General features: G+C 44.3%; 1 non-coding gene across 1 annotated transcript; it reads right to left on the bottom strand.

Annotated features, from left to right (window-relative positions):
• Positions 1-1,533: 1,533 nt before the first annotated feature.
• On the bottom strand, positions 1,534-1,595 carry LOC115899788. The gene has a single exon (XR_004059392.1). It is a non-coding gene; the product is annotated as a U7 small nuclear RNA (small nuclear RNA).
• Between the last annotated feature and the right edge of the window lie 20,029 nt (positions 1,596-21,624).

The following is a 21,624-nucleotide window of genomic DNA, read 5'->3' as shown; positions in this document are numbered from 1 at the left end:
TAAAGAAAGACAGATATGCCCTATTCATGGGTCAGAAAACTCATTATTGTTATCTGTCAGTTCTCCCCAAATTGATATATAGGTTCAACACAGTTCCAATCAGAACCCCAGGTTTTTTGTAGAAATCGACAAACTAGGTCTAGAATGTATGTGAAAATGCAAAGGACCTAAAACATGTAAAGCAATTTTGAACAAGAAGGTTAGTGTGGAATGAGTTATATTATTTGATTTCAGTACATGCAATAGAACCATACAGCAATGGAGAGAGTGGTATTTGTGTAAAGACAATCATATAGGTCAATGGAGCAGAGAGTCCAGAGATAGTCTCATTCATATGTGGTGAATTGGCTTTTGACAAAAAAAAAAAAAAGCCCAAAGTAATTAAAAGGCCAAGGTAATTAAGTAAGGAAAGAATAATCTTTTCACCACATGGGCCTGGAACAGTTAGCTATCCAAATCATCCATATGTAAGAAAATAAATCTCGACCCTTATCTCAGAAGATACAGAAAGACTAACTCTGAATGAACCATAGAGCTAAGGGTAAGACATAACATTATACAGCTTTCAGAAGAGAACACAAGAAAATCTCTGTGACTTAGGTTTGGGAAAGATTTCTCAAATCGAACATAAGAAGCCTGAAGTACAAAAGAAAAAATTAGTAAATTGGACTTCATCAAAATTAACAACTTTAGTTCTTCAAAAGACACTGTTTAAAAATGGAAAGAGGCCAAGCAGGGTGGCTCATGCCTGTAATCCCAACCCCTTGGGAGTCTAAGGAAGGAGGATCACTTGAGGCCAGGAGTTTGAGATCAGCCTGGGTAACACAGCAAGACCCCATCTCTACAAAAAGGAGACAAAAGAATAGAAAAAAGACAAAACAATAGAAATTATATAAAATGAAATGCAGAGAGAAAGTTAATTTTAAAAAGTATTTTTAAAAACTTTTTTAAAAAAGTTTGCCAAATATGGCAGCTCATACCTGTAAGCCTAGTTACTTGGGAGGCTGAGGGTGGAGGATCGTTCTTTTTCTCTTTCTTTCTTTCTTTCTTTCTTTCTTTTTTCTTCCTTCTGTCCTGTCCTTCATATGTAGTTTTAGCTGGGCTTTGCAGGGGATGGTGTCGGGTGTGGGTGTGTGCTGTCTGTTATCGGTGAGGTGGTGGGGGGGGGGTTATGGTCGGTGAGTTTCTTCTTTCTTTCTTTCTTCCTTTCTTTCTTTCTTCTTCTTTCTTTTTTCTTCTTTTTTCCTTCCTCTCTCTCTATCTCTCCCTTCCTGTCCTTCCTTCCTTCTTCCTTCTTTCCTTCATCCTTCCTTCTTCATTTTTTTTTGTTTGGTTTTGTTTTTTTTTATTTTATTTATTTTTTATTATATTTTAAGTTCTAGGGTACATGTGCATAACGTGCAGGTTTGTTACATATGTATACTTATGCCATGTTGGTGTGCTGCACCCATCAACTCGTCAGCACCCATCAATTCATCATTTATATCATGTATAACTCCCCAATGCAATCCCTCCCCTTTCTTTCATTTTTTTAGGGACTTTCCGGTGAATACTGGAAAAGCTGCTAGACAAATTCTAAAAGAGCTGTAACACTAAGTGGATATTTTTCAATACGTACGTTGAAAACTTTTTGTAGATTTGCAATAATTTGAAAAAATTCAAAGATGAACTGTGTAGCCTAGAAATGTTAAAATTAAGAAAAAGTTAGGCATGCCATGAATGCATAAAATGTATGTAGATACTAGTCTATTTTATCATTGACTACCATAAAATACACACAAATCTTTCATATAAAGTTAAAAGTTAACAAAACTTACACACACACAAATGCCGACTGTACACGGTACCATTTACAGTCAAAAGAAATGGAAACAAACATAAAGATGGAGTATTAAATCAGAACTGCATAAATTAACCATAGTACATCCTGTGGTACTGTAATAACTTCATAGGTACCTCCTGTTGTTATTGTGGTGAAGCTTACATTTTAAGAATATCCACTTAACGTGCCACGTAAGCTATTCGTCCCCATGTGGGCAGTTCGTCTCTCCAGTAAGCTGCACATCCAAATAAACAGTGACCTTTGTTGGTTCTCAGGTATTTTTCATTGTGTTCATTATAATACTGTAATCCTTGAACACCATGGGACCAGGATGAAGTGCCACCAGTGACGCTGGAAGTGCTCCCAAGAAGCAAGAAAAGTAATGTCAGTACAGGAAAAGGTTGAGTTTCTTGATGTACCACAGATTGAGGCTTGTAGTAGCTGCAGTTGCCATTTTAGACAGAGGATTCATCTTGTAAACAGACAATAGAAACTTACAGTATCGATAAATACGGTACAGTACTGTAAATGTATTTTATCTTCTTTATGATTTTCTTAATAACTTTCTTTTCTCTAGCTAGCTTTATTGTAAGAATACAGTATATAATATGTATAACATACAAAATATGCATAAATCAATTGTTTATGTTAGTGGTAAGGCTTCCAGTTAACAATAGGCTATTAGTTAAGTTTTGGGGGAGTCAAAATTTATATGTGGATTTTCAACTGCAGGAGTCAGGGGCGTGTTGGTGCCCCTAACCCACACGTGGTTCAAGGATCAATCATATATAATAAATTTTTACCACTCAAAAATATTAAGAAAATAAACCACTCAATTTAGGTTAAAAAAATTGGCAAACTTTTTGAACAGACATCACACCAAAGAAGATATATGAACTGCCGCTACCTACATAACACGTGTTATCAGAAAAATGTGAAAATTAAAACTACAATAAATTACCACTGTACAGTCACTAGAATAGCTACAATTTTAGAAGACACATAATATCAAATGTTGGTGAGGATCTGGAGAACTGGCACTCTCCGGCTGTGCTAGTAAGAATGTAAAATGGTGTAGCCATTTTGAGAAACAGATCGGTAGTTTTTAAAATAAAGGTTGCCATATGCCCCGCACTTTGACTCCCAGGTATTTATCCAAAAGAAATGAAAATATTTGTCTGCCCAAAGACTTATGCACCAATACTCAGAGTAGTTTTATTTATAGTAGGTAAAAACTGACACCAATGTAAATGTCCACCAATGGGTGAATAGAAAAACCTACATTGTAGGATATTCACAAAATAGAAAACTACTCAGCAAAAAAGAAAGGAATTCTTAATAATAGCAACAACATAGGTGAATTTCTTTTTTTTTTTTTTTTTTTTTTTTTTTTTTTTTTTTTTTTTGAGATGGAGTCTCACTCTGTCGCCGGGGCTGGAGTGCAGTGGCCGGATCTCAGCTCACTGCAAGCTCCGCCTCCCGGATTCACGCCATTCTCCTGCCTCAGCCTCCCGAGTAGCTGGGACTACAGGCGCCTGCCACCTCGCCCGGCTAGTTTTTTTGTATTTTTTTAGTAGAGACGGGGTTTCACCATGTTAGCCAGGATGGTCTCGATCTCCTGACCTCGTGATCCGCCCGTCTCGGCCTCCCAAAGTGCTGGGATTACAGGCTTGAGCCACCGTGCCCGGCCAACGTAGGTGAATTTCAAAAGCATCATGCAAAGTTAAAAAAAAAAAAAAGGTTGGCATAAAGATTATAACAGCATGGTTCCATGTGTATCAAATTCTAGAGATGGCAAGATGATGGTAACGGAAAGCAGACCATTGGTTGCTCAGGGCCAGGAGTGGGAGAAGGGGATTGACTGCAAGGGACATAAGGACATTTTTGAGGGTGATGTAAAAGTTTAGTATCTTTACGGTGGTGGTAGTTATACAACAACATACCTGATTTCTAAACATCACTTAATTGGGAACACTTAAAATTGGTGAAAGTTTACTGTATGTAAATTATACCTAAATAAAGCTGACCCCACCCCAAAATGAAGCGTGTGTCATCCCCAGTTCACAGATGAGGACACTGAGGCTTATAGAAGATTGGGAACATGCTTACGTCACAGAACCAGCAGGTAGTGACTCCAAGATTCAAACCCAGGTGACTAAGTCCACAGCTCATCTTCCTTCTTCCACATCTGGTTTCCTCCCTTGCTTATTCACTCCACAAAAAAAGTATTAAAGTCTCATATTAAAAGAACCTAAAAATTAGCAGAATAAGTCATGTATTATGAAGGTCCCTCAGCCAAGAATCTATGGTCTTCCCCACTTAGTTCTTACCTCTAAGCTCCTCCCTTATCAGGCCCTTCTCGCAGACGATTGCCCCGTCCAGGGCATGAAGGTGCCATCTCTGAGATATGCAAGGCTCTCCAAGGCCTGCCCTCAGCCTGGAATGCGTGAGCCTCCTGCCCTGCCCTGCCCACCCTGCCTCTCCCTCATCCTTCCTTCCTCAAACCCTGGTCTTTTGCTTCCCTTATCTCCAGACTCAAATTCACCCCGTCCCATCCTCAGCACTTGGACTTGATATTTACCAGCTCTCCATTATTTTGTTATTTGACTCCTTTTGGCCTTTGTCACCTACAGGTAATGGACTCCCTAACTAGACTTTGAGCTCTATGGAATGCTACTCATTGAGGTAGTGTGTTCTCGCAAAGCACCAGCCAGCATCTGTTACACACCTGGCACTTGCAAGCAGGCTCTTGAATCTTCTCAGCCCCACTTAGTTCAACTGAGCAAACCCTCACTCAGCCCCTGCTCTGGCTCACGTCATGCTGGTGTTACAAATACACACATGAGTAAGACGAGGTCTTCGTCTTCCCGGACCTGCAGCACAGCAAGGGAGAAAAGCCTGTGAACAAGTAACTACCCACCAGGGCAGTGGACACAGAGACAGAAATATGAGCTGGTCCAGCCATCACAGAAGGCAGGCGCTTGCTCTCCTTGGGGTGGGCATGGTGGGAGCCAGTGTGGACAGCAGGGGAGTCTTCTCGGGGCAGGTGACCCCTGTGCTGGGTTTAAAGAATGGAGGGAGATGTAATGTAAAAAGCCCCAGAAACACAGTGTGCAGAGCCATTGACACATGAAGGGGCACAACATGTCTGGGAAGCAGAGTTTGGTGTCATTGAGTATGGAGGGTAAAGGGGGAGGGCAGGACCTGAGGTCTAGGAGGTGGCAGGGCCAGGAAAGAAAGGGCTTTGCTACAAGAATCAGAGACTAAGCCAGAGCCAGATTTGTTAACAGAGGCCAACTCTGACCCAAGTACAGAAAGTAAAGTGACAGAAATAGCACGTACTGGGCTTCCAGTATGCGTTAGTGTTGGACACTCCTCTTCTAATCACCTTACAGGTATCACATCACTTGGTCCTCACAACCCAATCAGGTAGTAAGTACCATTGCTATCCCCATTTTACAGATGAGGAAATTGAGGCCTAGAGACGGTGAGTAATTTGCCCAAGGTCAGTATGTTCTCAGGAAGTTTGACTCAAGAGTCCAACTTTAATCACTTTGCTTCTCTTATCCTGGAAATACCAGAAGGATTTCAGTTTTTAAAAGGCCTCCAAATAACACTAGGCCAATCATAAGGAATGAATACAGTGTAAGTGAAAATCTAAAATAAAGGAAATAAAGCACACTCAAAATACCAAGGAGATACATAAGATTATCCCAAATTATTTTGAGATGAATGCTCAAAATTACCAAGGAAGGATATTCCTCCTGGAAAAACAGCTAGAGGTTTATACACCTCTTAGTCTATAGAATAGCAGGGCTATTGTCTGGATAAGGTTATGACTTATAAACACAATAAGGTGGAAGTCTACTGATGCTACTATAAGGTGATGCTGTTTAGGTTCTGTTCCCTGAGTGGCATTTCAAGCATGTTTGGTGGAACTTGGCATCTTCCAGGAATAATTACCTTTTCTTCTGAAAAAGTCACCAGCAATCTTCCCCTTAGCTGTTCCCAGATTCTCTAGGACTCAGGGGGATCCCTGTGACTCCAGTAGCATAAACCATAGGCTCAGAACACACCATTTCTTTAGGCTGCTGGCATCTTGAAGGTCATAACTAACATCCTGTTGCTCACTGAACAGTCTAAATTCCTCGGTTTGGCATTTGAGGTCACCCACAACTACCTTTCTCTATTTATCTATCACCACTGCCCCTACATATATCTTCTCCAACCCAAATGACCCACCATCCCTCAGACTTGACTTGTGGATTCCTAAGACTGGGTCTTCACTCTCAGAGTCACTTGGGCCTGGCTGCACCCGCCTTGCCTCACTCCCAGCTGTCCCATCAAATAGAATCCAACCCATCCTTCCAAGGCTCAACTCAAGCACAGCCTGGTCAGCCCCATGAGCAGCAACCTCTCTGGGGTGTCTGCTGTCTCTTTGCATCTTTCTCACTGCTCCTCCCATCCTCACCTCATCCTCCCAGAGGGGCAGGACCAGGTCGTATACAAGCCTGGATTCTCCCCGGGAACCATGACTGGGCCTGATGGAGACCAGGTGCTCATTAAATATTTGCTGAATGACCACAGAAATCACTTCTTATATTCACTGCCTCCAATTCCTAAAAACCTCAGACACCAGCAATCTCAGACAGGAATGTGTCCTATCTTGAAAAGAGTCGCCAATAAAAAGGATATTTATACCTTTTCTCTATGGCTTGGTCTAGAACATAATAATTCACTGTTGAGAAATTCTTGATGTTTGCTTGAATTCCTCAAGCCATATTGTAAGCCAGTTTTCTTTGTTTTTACCTCTGTACTTTGGAGAACAGCTGGTGCCCATATTTGGCATAATGGTCCTTAGTAGACCTTAGAACTCTCTTAAGCATGACTGGCTGTCACTCAGGGCAGCATGTTTATCACAGGATATCATGGTATTTTCTGCATAGAACTCCATAAAGGGAAGCCCCTATGGTGTAACTAGCCCACACATCTTTTAGTCCTATGCCCACCTAATCAAGACCTGCGCTTCACTTGAAGATTTTATTAAATCAACTTTCTTCTCTCCAGGTTAAGTAACCTCATCTCCCCCAGGGATTATTTCTGGCCTTCAACGATATTTTCAAGTTGAAATAGACTACATTATTTTTGTAAGGGTCAAAGAGAAGCTTCTAAATATATTAAATCTTGCATGTGTACATGTGTAGGGTGTGTGAGGGAGAGACACAGACAGAGAGTATGAAGCTTTCATTCTAAAGATCAGGTTACAGTATAAAAATACCAAACCAGTCTAAAGCTTAATGAACGTAAGGTAAGCATTTGGAAGCCTGCTTAAGTACTTGAAATAGCTCTTCTAACAGCTGGGACCTCTTGTCATTTTAGCTCCAGGAACTGATCAAAAACCACCAAATAGCCCTTTCTGTGGTCACCTTGGTATGGCCCCAACGCAGCAGATGTTGGGAGAGAGAGAGCGGAATCTCCCACTCATTTCACGCTGGACATTTTTTACTTGTTGGAGTCATTTCACGATTCTTAGGTTTGACTTCTCTGGGCCTGACCCAGAGATTCTTCACTGCTTCGGTCAATCCTAAAAGAGTGGTTGGATTTGGTTTTGCATTTGTGCTTCAGGTAAAATCTCAATCACTGTCTCTGTTTACAGGCGCACACACATATGCACAAACAGACACACACTCACACTCACACACACGATGGTGTACACCCAAACTGTTGACTGTGTCCAGGAAGAGGCTTGCCTGTGGCTCCTTTTCTCGGGGAGACACTTTGAAGCAACCCTCCCAGATCTTAGACAAATAAACCCAGTTCTATGTTTTGAGCAGCAGATGGCGCTGTGGACCGCACTCTGCAGGGCGATCTAGTGTGATTTTTGAGGGATTTTACCAACTCCCTAATAGAAGGGTGCTCTCCCCCCAGAGCCTGGAGTTAGGGACAGTCTCCATTCTGACACACTCTCCTGCAATCTTACAAACATTATTCATCCACCACAAGCCTGTGAATGGATCATAAAATGTATAAAAACCGCCTCTTAGTCATGTATTCATTCGCTCAGCCACGATTCAGACCGTGCTTCCTCTCTGCCGGCTCAGTTCTGGGTACCGGGTTACGGTGGCAAACAACACAGATGGTTCACTGATGCCCCTGCCCATGCAGGACTTTCTAATTGAGCAGTCTGACAACACAAACACACAAATAACTCTGTCAAGTAATATCTGTTAGCAGAAAAAAATAAGCAGGCTCTTTGAAACTGGCTGGCCTTTGGGGGAGGTGATATGTCAGCAGAGTCCTAAATGATTCTAAACGGCTGGTTCCAACCTTCGGCGCACATTAGAATCACCTGGGGAGCTTTTCTAACCCCGGTGTCCGAGGTGCACCCCAGGAATACTGGCCTAACATCGGGGTGAGTTCCAGGCTCTGGGGGCTTTCAACTGTCCTGGGTGATCTAAATGTGCAGCAGCGTTGAGAGCCATTCACTCTAAGTATCTAAGCAGGAAATCATGCACTTGTTAGGAAATTATCCTGTAGCTGCATGAAAAGTGCCTCTGCTCTTCAGAAGAGCCAAACACTGCCTCGGATTCTGTTGCTGATTGAAACACAGTCCAGCTGGGCAGCGGAGATCAGCCAGCAAACCAGGAATCACCCTATGCTCTGCCAGCGCTCTAGGCTGGCGAATTGTCTTACTTCTCTGAAGAGTGGAGGGAAATATCGCCACTTCCCTCTCCTAGACCCACTGGAATTCACTTCCAGGGGCCCTTGGGGAGCAAGGGCCGTCCTACTATCCTGCCATGTTAGGAAAGGGAGCAACCCTGTTTTTCTCTCCAGATAAATTCTGGTGACTGGCCCGAGCTGCTAATCCCACACCACCCCTCTTCTGACCTTGAACCTGAACTTCCTGCCTCTCCCACTTCTGCTCTGGAATTTATCAAGAGTCTTAAAGGAAAGGGAGGTCTTGGATTCTGAAGCTGATGAGGGAGTAGAGCCATGATCTCAGAGCCCGATGGATTCCAGTCCTTAGCCTTCAGCTCCCACGCCTCGTTCTGTCAGTCTTTCTCGGGGCACCCGGGTCCCATCTCCCTGGGTGCCAGAGTGAGAGGTGGTGATGGACGCAGCTCGGCTGTTCCCTGAGCATTTCCTTGTTTCTCTTTCAAGCAAGCTAGAGATGGTCTTTCCTCATCTGAAATGCTGACCAGGGCAGCTGGCCACATTGTCTTCCTCAGGCAGTGCTTGCAGGCAGTTTGCTCTCAGACTCGGAAATGCTCAGGGAGGCCAGTCTGAGGATCTAGACCGAGGACAGACATGCTAAGGAGAGAGAACCCTCTCTAGTGAGATCTCCTTGGTATTTGTCCTGGTACCCAAGGTCACAGTTCTCTTCCTATTTTTTTTTTTTTTTTTTTTTTTTTTTTTGAGATAGAGTTTCGCTCTTGTAGCCCAGGCTGGAATGCAATGGCACCATATCGGCTCACCGCAACCTCCCGGGTTCAAGCGATTCTCCTGCCTCAGCCTTCCAAGTAACTGGGATTACAGGCATGGGCCACCACACCCAGCTAATTTTCGTATTTTTAGTAGAGACAGGGTTTCTCCATGTTGGTCAGGTTGTTCTGCAACTCCCGACCTCAGGCCTCGGCCTCCCAAAGTGCGGGGATTAACAGGCGTGAGCCACCGCTCCTGGCCTCAAAGGCCAGTTCTCTTAAACTGAGGTCAAGTTGGTGCCTGATATAGGCAAATGTCTTACTGATTTTTGATTTAACCCTCTTCCGTTATCTAATCCCTTCTTGCTGGGTGAGGAGCAGGGAGCCTGGCAGGAACCTTTGCCTTTGGCCTTGACCTGAGAGTTTTAAGGGGAGGCACTTGGGACTTGGGCTCAGACTCAAATCCCAGATCAGTCCCTTCACAATTTAGTATGGGAGTTCCGTGAGTTGCTGAATTTTTCTGAGTCTCCACTTCCCAGTCTCTCTTATAAGGAAGACAAGCTTACTTGTTATGCTTAATATTCATGGAGAGTGGTCTGTGAAAGTACTTGACAAAAGTAAATAAACATTAGTATATTATTATTATAGTGTGTAATACAATAATGTAAACATTATTACATTATTTCCCCTTTAAAAAAGGTATTAGTTGAGTTTTATTCTCTAATATAAGAGAGTAAGTCTGAATTATCTGGATAATTCTTAAGAAATCCATTCAAACTGGGAGTGATGGTGCATGCCTTAACCCCAGCTACTTGGAAGGCTGCAGTGGGAGGGTCGCTCGGGCCCAGGAGTTCCAGGCTGCAGTGCGTTGTGATTGTGCTTGTGAATAGCCACTGCACTCCAGCCTGGGCAACATAGCAAGACCCCATCTCTAAGAAAAGCAAAGAAAGAAATCTACTCAAGGTTTAGTGGTCTTGTCCTTAAAAGAGACCTCCCTAGTTAAACCACTTTTTCAAGTTTAGAAGTTTAAAAAAAGCAAAATTCACTGTTATTTGCTCCCTCAGTCATTAGAAGATGGCCTTTAGTTCCTGGTTACTTTTAACTCTTTTCCCTGGAAGCCGTTCACTTACAAAGGCAGGATGAACAAAAATCATACCATGTGTCCACAGGGATTTAGCCAGAGGCAGGACACAGAATCCTAGTTTATCTCTGGGCAGAAGAGGCTTTGTTGCACTTTATTAGGTCAACCCCTGTGCAATATAAACACCATGAGATGCTATATAGGCAACTTATTCACGGTGTTTTAGGAGAGTAAATTGGTTTCCTGTTGTTGCTGTAACAAATTACCACAAAGCTAGTGACTTCAAACCACATGCACTTTTAATCTTACAGTTCTGGAAGTCAGAAGTCTGTAGTGAGTCTCACAGGGCTAAAACCAAGGTGTCAGCAGTTCCTTCTGGAGGCTCCAGTGAAGACTCTGTTCTCTGCCTCTTCCAGTTTCTAGAGGCCGCCCATGTTCCTTGGCTGCTGGCCTCTTCCTCCTCACTTAGACCTCTTGCTCCCCGCCTCTCATCTCCTGCTACCCACTCTGTTCTCCTGCCTCCCTATTACATGGGCCCTTGTGACTATATTGGGCATGACCAGTGGTCCAGGGTTACCTCTCCATCTCAGAACCCTTCACTTAATCACATCTGCAAAGCCTCCTTTACTAAATATGGTAATAGTCCTAAGTTTAGGGAATGAAGTCTAAGCCCTGAGTTTTGGGGTAGTTTGTCATGTAGCAGTAGCATTTTTCCCCCTGCCTCCACCACCAGCCTGCCTACCACAGGGGAAGAAAGAGCTGTTGGAAGTCTAGGCCTCACAAATCACCTCAGAACTGTCTCCTTTTTTTAGATCTTCCTGGGTGTGGACAGTTGACAGTCGCATACACCATGCTCTGGGAAATCCAGGGCTAGTCATTCAACAGAGAGTAGGAATTTGGGGCCTCAGATGAGGTAACATTTCTGCTCTTTTCTCCCTCGAATATGGAACTTTCTCAAAACTGTGAGCCTCCATTCATAAATAGCTATGTAGTCATCATCAAATGGTATCCGTTTTGGACCTTGCCTGTTTATATGAAGCTGTGCAGACATTATATAAATTTCCCATTCCCCTTGAATCTAGGCAGGTTCTGTGACTGTTCCGATCAGGTCCAGGCTTTAAGAGTCAGGAAACTTTCATTTCCTGTCACTCAGAGCATGGGCTCTGGGAGCCCTCCATAAAAGAAGCTCAACTGCTTTGCTGGAGAGACAACATGGAGAGGCTCTCCTGGGAGACGAAGAAGGGCTCAGCTGAGCATGGCTTTCCAGCTGTCCCTACCAAGGCACCAGGTGTGTGTGTGGCCTGCCCTCCAGACAGACCGGCGGCCAGCTGATAACCACTGAATGATCCCTTTCTACATCACAGGGTGCAGACAAATCACTCAGCCAAGTCCTCCCTAAATTACTGATCTACAAAACTATGAGACAGAAGAAAGTGGTTGTAGTGTTAATCCTCTAAATTTGGGGGTAGTTTTTTATGTAGCAATAGACAACCAGAACAGAATTTGATGACTTCCATGTGCATTGTGAGCTAGTTATTTTCTACAGGATCTGAGGATAGAAATGTAGGGGGCATCGATCCACAAATCCTAGTCAGGATCCACATCACATAGTACTGATTTCAGACCCCTCTCTTTGCATAGTGATAAACTAATGAGTTTCCTCATCTCTGGAGCAGGGATCACTGAAATGGGAGTCACAGAGTTGCTGGGGTGACAAAAGAAATAAGAAGAGCTTTAGAATGTGAGAAAGCCAACCCAAATGTTTTAGTTAACAATGGTAGTTACAGTCACAGTATTGCAGGAGAAATGAAATAGAGAATAGTCATTCTTCGCTTGTTTTAATACTGTCTCTGAGTATGGATTTTGATCGTGGGATTAAAGTTGTTTCACTTTTCATCACAACTCATTTTCAATATTTAAGAAGAGAAAATAAGACAAGGGAACATGAAAACAAATTATTTTTTTCTCCCTGAGAGTTTGGGATCGAATGTGTTACTTGCTAATGTATTATGTAATTTGTGGATTATGTAATTTGTGGACAAATTTATTCTCTTCCTGTCCTGAGCTGACCCCTTTCTCTCGCCTGCCTTCTGTGATTCACATGCACTTTTATGTGTGCCCTTTCACTACAGTGTAATAAAAATCTACTGTGTAGACTATACTTAAGCCTGTGACTACTATTTAAAATCAATTGTCCTTCAGAAAGTTTGGTCAAGCCTAATACAGATAATGATTAAAGACTGGAGTGGAAGAACTCTGTCTCTCCAGGGAAGATGGGTCGGACAATCAAGGCATGAATTTGAGCCCAGAAAACAGCCAGCACATACAAGGCTAGAGAGCTACCTTTGAAGACATCTCTAGTTTAGTCTGCACATAGTGAGATCTGCAAAAGATTAGAAGCTGGAATTCAAGGGCTGTCAGGAACCAGACCAACACAGCCTCTGGGACCCAAGGCCTTTGATTAGAATATACAGAAGTCTGTTCTCGAGTAACTGAGAAAGAATATACAAATGCACATTTCTTTCTTGTAGAGTAAGATTCTTGGGCCAAATTTTGAATTTTAAACACCAATTTGGAATTTCCATATGTTTTTGACTTTTGTGAAAGGCTTTGCTCATCGTTGACTAGCCTACTCTAATCAAAACCAGATCAAATGAGTGGGTTTGAAAAAAACTACAAGGCAGGCCTATCTTTGCTTAGCTTCCCTCTGGGACTGCTGTGTTTGAGGAGGTTAGGAAAGATCAGTGTGTCCTGGAGCAGGAGGTCTTCCGTGCCTGAGGTCTTCATCTTTTCATTTGACAGAGTCCCTGTAAACATGGGTAACCTGGCTCTTCCAAGATCAGGGCACCATCCTCCCAAGGCTGTACCCTTTGTTTAGAAAGGAAGTGGCAACTCCCTGGATATTAATACTGAAGTCAAAGACCGATCTCCAGTCCAGTCCCCTGCTCTGGAGTGAAGGGGAAATTGCTGATACCGTGTTCCCTGACAGTGATCTACGTTTGCTTAGGCTGAGAAAGGAATGGAGGCGTTTCTTTTCCCAGCAAAGCTGAAATTTCTCAAGACTGAATTCCCTGAAATTCAGAGATTCTACCCCTGAAATTGCCAAGCCCCAGAACCAAGGTAGCGTGGTAGCCACAGAACACAGCAAGCAAGAGTAAGGTGCCCCAGAGGAGCCTGCAGGTGTTAACCTGCAAACCAGGCACTGCACAGGTGAGGGCAGAGGCACTGGGGGTGAGGCACAGATGAGGGGCCTCCCAAACTGGAGCCCGGGGGCAGGGCTGAAAGGGCAGCAGAGAGACCAAAAGGTAGGCATTGCAGACAGGCAGGCTTAGCTGTGCCATTCATGTGTGCTTTTGTCAAGTACCCTGACCTCTAGGCTGGAGTTCCCCCATGGGAGAACGAGGGTATCACTTGCCTCGTGCTGGAGGTTGTTTGAGGATTCTGTGTGAGAATATTTGTTGCAGGTCACCCTGATAGCATAGGGAAAAAGTGGGCGGGAAGGAGCTGCTGCAATGTAAGATTTGAGAAGCCACGGTCAGTCTGGGGCAGGCAGGGCTGAAGTTCAATGCGAAGTCACTCCCAGCTTGGAGGCGAGAAGCAATGGTTCTACATAAATACTTACAGCCGCAATCAGGATTGCTCTGGGATCTCAGAAGAGAGTGCGGGGAGTACCACTAAGTCTCTCCATCATCATTAACCTCCTCAGCTGTGCAGACAAGGATGGCTTGGCTGGGACACAAGGTCACACACTGGAGCTGACACCCACCCAGGCTGTGCATAGCCTCCGTTCTTAACAAATGCTTCTATAAATCCCCCACACTTCTGAATTCCAAGTTCTGTTGCTTTTCCAATCTTCATGTTTCCATCTGGCAAGATTTTTCTCCTTAAAACCAATCAAATATGATGAAATTTGGGTTTCAGATGAATATTTAGAAAAAGAATTAAGTGATGGGTCTTTATTTCTCATTTCTTTTTGCAGCTGTTATTCCAAGTCACCAATTCCCAAAATAAACTTGCTTTTTTGCTTTGAACCAAGAATTTTACTTGACAGACAGATGATGTATAAACAGTGACCTTTCTGGATTTGCAGAATTCTTTGACTACATTATTTATCAGCCCACAGGTGCTGCATTTAGCTATAAGGTAGATATCAAGCAGACCAAAGAAGGAAATGCCAAATGAAATTCATTTCTTTTAATGAATGCGGTGTCTCTGATGCCACTTTTCCATTAACCACATATCACATCTTTGTGTGTGTGTGTGTGTGTGTGTGTGTGTGTGTGCGTGTGTGTGACTTCAGGAACTCTGTAGGATTTCAAAACACGTTGTGAATCCTACCTTTTTTGAGACGAGGCCTCACTCTGCCACTAGGCTAGAGTGCAATGATACAATCATGGCTCACTGCAACCTCAAATTCTTGAGCTCAAGTGATCCTCCCACCTCTACCTCCTGAGTAGCTGGAAACTACAGGCGCTCACCACAATGCCTGGCTAATTTTGTTTATTTTTGTAGAGACAGGGTCTCACTAGATTGCCCAGGCTGGTCTCGAACTCCTGACCTCAAGTAATCCTCCTGCCTTGGCCTCCCAAAGTTCTGGGATTACAGGCATGAGTCACTGCACCTGGCTGTGAACCTTACCTTTGAGGCTCAGGCTTTGCAGTGGCCCTGCGTGCTAGGGTAAACAAGTAAACAGCTTGGCCTCACTTTGCTTTAATGTTTTAAAGAAGTCTAGTTTATTTGGGAAGGAAAAGGCTGAATAACAATGAACTTTATCTTTGCACGATGCCTTTTTCTGAATACTTCACATCTGCTCTCTAATGAGATTATCATGGCAACTTTGAGAAGCAGCAGAAGTTAGACATGATGCCAACATCGGCACCTGTGGAAACAGTCACAGAGTTGGCTAGAGCTGGCCTGAGAAGATATCACAAGCTGATGGTGACAGAAGAAGGTCAGGGCTCAGGGCTCTCTCCTGTTTTCCTTCCTGATGAAAAATTTTTAAAACAATTATTTTTACTTGTATTGTAAGGATAATACGTACTCATGAAAAAAATTAGAAAATAGAAAAAAGTAGAGAACAAAAATCATCTTTAGTTCTACCAGTTAAACACAATTTTTTTAACATCAGTTTTCCAGGTCAAAAGGGACATTTTTAAACCAGGAAATAGATGACTCATCTAAGCTATCTTGTACTGGATAGCTGTACCCAGCAATCTTGCATTAATTGAGCTGTCATATGGATCCTGGCTTGCATTGGTAGAGCCAGGTGTCTGCCCACACAATGTGAGCTGAGTGGCACCAAAAGAGAGCCATTTGTGCCCACTCCCTTCTTCTAGGGCCATTATTAAGGTACCTAGGATAAGTAATCCTGTCTCCAGAAGGCAGATCCCCATTACCTATAGTGAGGTCTCATGGGATGAGTAACCCATTAGCACCCATTAACAGAGATGAGTTTCTCAAATTAACTGGCTCCAAACAAGGCTCTATGGAATGGGATATAGGGTAGGTAACTATTGAAACTAGCGTGAGGAGTCTTTGCTAAACTATAATGGTGGGGGTGGGGGGGTCTCTCTGGTACATGTGGGAAGCATGTACCAGAGGCTTATTCTGCAACTGCTGCTATTATTGCCACTGATGCCACCATCCTATGAGGGGTAGATTGCATTTTCCAATGGAGATTACTATTTCATTCCACAGGCTCTTCCTATAATGTGACTGGTGCCCACCCACTGAGAAGTGGCATCTGTTTTTCCTCCACTTGAATCTAGGGACAAGCCTGTGGCTGCTCAAGTCACTGAAGAATGGTGGAAGTGACTGATACTCCGTGACTTCAGAGGCTAGATCACAAAAAGGTTAGAGCCTCCATCCACTGCTTGCATTGCTTTCCACCTCTCCTCCCACTTCAAGCCCTCCCAATGCTCACTTTCAGAATCCAGCCACCGTGCAGCGATGAAGTCCAAACCAGTTCAAGTGGAGAGGCCACATGGGGAGGGGCTGATGACCTCAGCCAACAGCCAGCATCCACCACCAGACATGTGAACAGACAAACCTCCAGAAGATTCTTACCTGCAGCCTTCAGGGCTTTCAGCTGAGGCCCCAGATGCTGTGGAGCAGAGACGAGCCAGCCATCCTCTTGTCTCTGCTCCATAGAATTCCTCTGCCCTGATCAAATTCCTGACCCACAGAATCTGTGAGCCAATACATGGCTGTTTTATGCCACTATGTTTGGGGGTGGTGGACTGGGGGGAGGTAATTGTTATGCAGCCACAGTAACCAGAGCACAGGTAGCCACTGACACCTAACTGACGAAAGACATCGAAACCAAGAAAATCAGATAATCACTTTGTAAAAATATATCAGTAGCTGTACTCTTGAGTTATGAACTCTGCAGTTTAAAAGCCAAGATAAACACCCTGCGCAAGAATTAGAAATTGCATACTTCCACATTTCATATGCCTTTACTTCACTAATTCTCCACTTCACTACCATCCCACTAAAGCCAGGGGTGTTCCCACCAAGGTTGTTCAGGAACCACATGGAGGTCCCCAAACTGTAATCATAAAATCCATCCTCGATTTCCTCTCTTCCTGGATCTCATCAATGGAAACAATGATAGGGGTTTTTCAGAAGCCATGTGGGAAGATGGGCTATGAGCCCTAGCATAGCAGATGTTAAGGTGCACAGTCTTTAGACACGAACTCCCAAGAGTGTGTGCTGGCTGTCATGTCTAACATTTTTAAGTCAGCTAAAATTAGTGCATGTTTAAAAATGTTTTAAAAGTCCTCCTACCCCTCTCCCCATCCCCAGGAGTAATCACAATTAACACGTGAGAGGACAGTGGCACATTCATCTGGCACAAGGCCCAGAATGAGATTGCCTGGCTTTGAATCTCAACTTTGCCACTAACTAGCTATGTGACTTTGGCTCCAGCTCTCTCATCTGTCAAATGAGGATAACTTACCTCCCAGGTTTTTTTGAGTTAAATGAGTTACTATAGATAGAGTACTTAGTGTCTGACACATACAAGGTCTCAGTGTGGTTAGGCACTACTGCAGTGGCTGCTACTACTATCACCATCCTCTTTATTACTAATAAGACTTTCTGTAGCTTTGTTGGGCTCAGGAAATGGCAAATGTTGGAAGAAACCCAACATTTCTTCCAGAGCTAGGGAGAGGACTCCCAGACCAGAGTGACACATCTGGGTCCACTGACACTGTGGGATGGGAGGGCCCATATCATAGCTTTGCCTCAGGCTGGTCCTATCCATGCATTTGGGGTGGGGTTGGGGGGTCTCATGGGTTATTGAGCCCTTGGCTCAATATTTAGATGTTACAAATCACTTTTCATAGCTTATTGCAGAAAAATGAGAGCTAAACATGGTTCAAATATTTGATATAAGAAAAAAAAAATTGGGTGGGTACAGTGATTCATGCCTGTAATCCCAGTACTTTGGGAGGCAGAGGCAGGAGGATTACTTGAGGTCAGGAGTTTAAGACCAGCCTGGCCAACATGGTGAAGCCCTGTCTCTACTAAAAATATAAAAATGTGTTGGGTGTGGTGGCACACACCTGTAATCCCCGCTACTTGGGAGACTGAGGCAGGAGAATCGCTTGAACTTGGGAGACAGAAGTTGCAGTGAGCCGAGATCATGCCACTGCACTCCAGCCTGGACGACAAAAGTGAAACTCTATCTCAAAAAAAAAAAAAAAAAAAAAAACCTGGCACCATCCTAACAGTTTAGGACCCCTAACGAGTTGTGAGAAGAAAATGAACTTACCCAGTCCTTTTCAGGAAAATTCCTTCAGCTTTCATCTCTAGAACTCTATGAGGCTGTCCTTAAATATACACCTAGTTCCTTCTGCTCACATTCACCATGCTTATTGGAGTTAAGGATTCTTCACGCAGGTAATCAGTAAATGCTAAGAGGGGAATGTGCCTGCAGCCTCCCACAACCCACCCGCAATAGCAGCAGAGGTGGAAAGTCTACAGTTTGGTCTTCTCAATAGGGTGGCCCTTGAGAGGCAGCCAGCCTATCCCCTCTGAATAGGTAAATTATCTGATCTTGTGAGCTGAGCATGGCTAACAACCCAGAAATTTCCTTTTTATACCAACTCAGATGCTTTGGCTTCAAACAGAAAAACCTAAATAAAAGTAGCTTGAATAATAAGAAAAACTAGTTATCTCACTTAACCAGGAGAAGGGGGAAGTCCCAGGGTTGTTAGCTCTGGGATTCACAATGGTTTGAAGAACCCAAGAGCTTTTTCATTAAAAAAAAACTTTTCCAATGTACACTCCTCCCCTAGACTTTCTCTTACATCTCATTGGTCAGAGTTGTGTCACATGAGCATGCCAAAACCTATCCCTGGCAAGGAATTACCATTATCGTCTTAGACTGGTCAGTACTCACCTAAAGACTAGCCCAATGTGGGGACCTGGGAGAACAGGGAGGTCAGGTATGTTGCAGTTAAGAAATTGATTTATCCTTCTTATTCCAAAAAGGCATTTTTGGTGATACATACAGTTGAATGAGATAACATTTATTAGAATTAAATGATGATGAAGAAGCAAAGGAAAAACAAGGCTACATAAAATGAACCCTGAAATATGATCAAGTATCAAAAATACACCCCATGCATCCTCTAAGCTTGCTAAGGGGAGACCACAAACATGGCTTTAGCTGTCAATTCAGGAAGGCTTTTCCAGAGGTTGCAAATGGGTGGCTTGTGGGCCAAATGCAGTCCCCAGATATATTCTGTTTGGGTTTTTGCAGTATTGCCTGTTTGTTATTGGTTGGCTGTCAGCCTTTAAAAAAAATTGAAATATTTTATATTTTTTTCAAATCTGTATTTCTGACTTATTTTGTTTTTTTGAGAGGGACTCCCACTCTTTTGCTCAGGGTGGAGTGCAATGGCACAGTCTCTGCTCACTGCAACCTCCACCTCCTGGGTTTGAGTGATTCTCCTGCCTCAGCCTCCCAAGTAGCTGGGATTACAGGCATGCACCACCACACCCATCTAATTTTTTGCATTTTTAGTAGAGACAGGGTTTCACCATGTTGGCCAGGCTGGTCTCAAACTCCCGACCTCAGGTGATCTGCCCACCTCGGCCCCCAAAGTGCTGGGATTGCAGACAGCCATGATGCCTGGCCATCTGGCTTCTCTTTTTTAAAAAAAATCAAAAGATGCAGCAGCACTGGGCCTCCTTCCCACCTGACAGGTGAAAGCAGCTGCCCCTCTAAACCTTACCCGTGCTCCCCACTTCTCCATGTGCCTCACCTGTTGCCTGCATTGTACCCTGGGCCTTTGAGAGTGTGCCCTGAGTTAGACAACTTACAAGGTCCCTGGGATAGAGGCCAGCCAGTTTCTGACAAGCACAGATGAGCCTCATCAAGTGACCACTGTGGACTGTAATACACGCCCTCAGCTTCATCTTTACTGCAGACCTCTGGAAGAGCTCCCAAGGATTGTCCTTTATTATGGCTTTCTACACAAACCAGGGGATGGAGATGTAGGGAGTGGGCAAGTGGCAGATGAGAAAGGGGTAAAATGTAAGCCTGGAAGTCATCTGCCATTCAGGGATGACTTTCCCAGAGAAAGCTTCCACAGTTGCTTCCTGTTTTGATAAGGCTGGGTCTACTGGAGAAGAGGAATTTGTCCCAGAAGCCATGAGATTAAAGAGAATAAATAGGAAAGCATTCAGAATAAGACTAGGTTTGGATAACGATTCTCACTGTGAGAACAACTTGACAATCTGCCACTATGCTGAACTCTGATTTTCTACTCAACAGTTAAAGAGGTTTTGGATTTAAAGAGATGCTGCCTGCCTTCTGATTCAGCCTTTCTTGGCAGCCATATGTCTCCTGGTCCAAAAATGTCCACTGACTCCAGCAAGGGATTAAGAAATTCACACAAGAATTTTTTAGTCACGTTATTTTAAATGTGAAAGGCTTTCTCTAGAATCAGGTAAAGGGGTGCCGAGCGGATGTGTGCACAGATGGATGGGGCTTATCTGATTCCCTGTCCATCCACGCCCACACACTCCTGGCTGTCAGGAAAGGTTAGATGCTGACAGTGACTCAGGAAACCAACAATGTGAATTATGTGAAATGAAGCCCAAATCCACCCAAGTAAGGTTATGGCTCAGCCCACCACAGCAAGTCTGAAAAGGAGACGCCATCTTGCTTAAAAAAACAAAGGAGTGGAGGTGGATTTTGTAACTCTTTTGTGTTTGTCAAATAATATCCATCCAGTTTGCTGGACAGAGAAACAGAGCAAGAGAGGGAGAAATGAGAGCTACCTAGAAAACTTGCTTGGACCCCCTGCGACATACATGCCAGCACACCCTGCATGCCCACTGACCCACCAGTGTCCACTCCACTGGTCTACATCAGAACCGGGAAAGGCCTCCATGGAACTGGAGCGGGAAGCCACTTACCAAGATGTCAGCTAAAGCTGTTGGATATCCACAGTCACATTATATGCTTCACTGAGCTCTTCAACAGCAGAGCAGTGAGCACAGGAACCTCCCCACAGTGCGGCAAGTCGGGACAGCTGCTGTCCTCCTAGGCCTTGAGCAGACGGTGAGAGGAAAGAGCTGAACTGACGCTGGCACCCAGCAGTTCAAGAAGAGGAAAGAGCAGGGGAGCTACAAGAAGAGCTGAGGCCAGGCGCGGTGGCTCAAGCCTGTAATCCCAGCACTTTGGGAGGCTGAGGCGGGTGGATCACGAGGTCAGGAGATCGAGACCCTCCTGGCTAACACGGTGAAACCCCGTCTCTACTAAAAATACGAAAAACTAGCCGGGCGAGGTGGCGGGCGCCTGTAGTCCCAGCTACTCGGAGGCTGAGGCGGGAGAATGGCGGGAACCTGGGAGGCGGAGCTTGCAGTGAGCCGAGATCGCGCCACTGCACTCCAGCCTGGGCGACACAGCGAAACTCCGTCTCAAAAAAAAAAAAAAAAAAAAAAAGAAGAGCTGAGGCTAGGGCTGTCTGCCCAAGGTCAGGCCTCCTCCTGCAGGCCCTAGAGTGGACCCCCAGGAAGCTCTGCCCCCTCCACCCACCCTCTTTGGTGCATGCAGGGTCCTTGGATGTATGTCTCTGAGGTTCATTTTGACATGATTTCACCAAAGCAGAGGTCCTTTAGGGAGAAGAAAAAAAGCCACGGTGTGGCAAGACAGCAGAGTGAGGAAGAACTAGGCTCCAGAGGGAGACAGCCTGGCTTTGAAAGTTGGCTCCACCCTGTGTCATCTTGGAGGATGTGTTGAACCTCTCTTTGCTTCAGTTTTCCTACCTGTGAAATGGATA

The sequence above is a fragment of the Rhinopithecus roxellana genome, chromosome 9, assembly GCF_007565055.1.
Source record: "Rhinopithecus roxellana isolate Shanxi Qingling chromosome 9, ASM756505v1, whole genome shotgun sequence".
Taxonomy (NCBI): domain Eukaryota; kingdom Metazoa; phylum Chordata; class Mammalia; order Primates; family Cercopithecidae; genus Rhinopithecus; species Rhinopithecus roxellana.
This window is presented reverse-complemented; position numbering and strand designations above follow the sequence as displayed.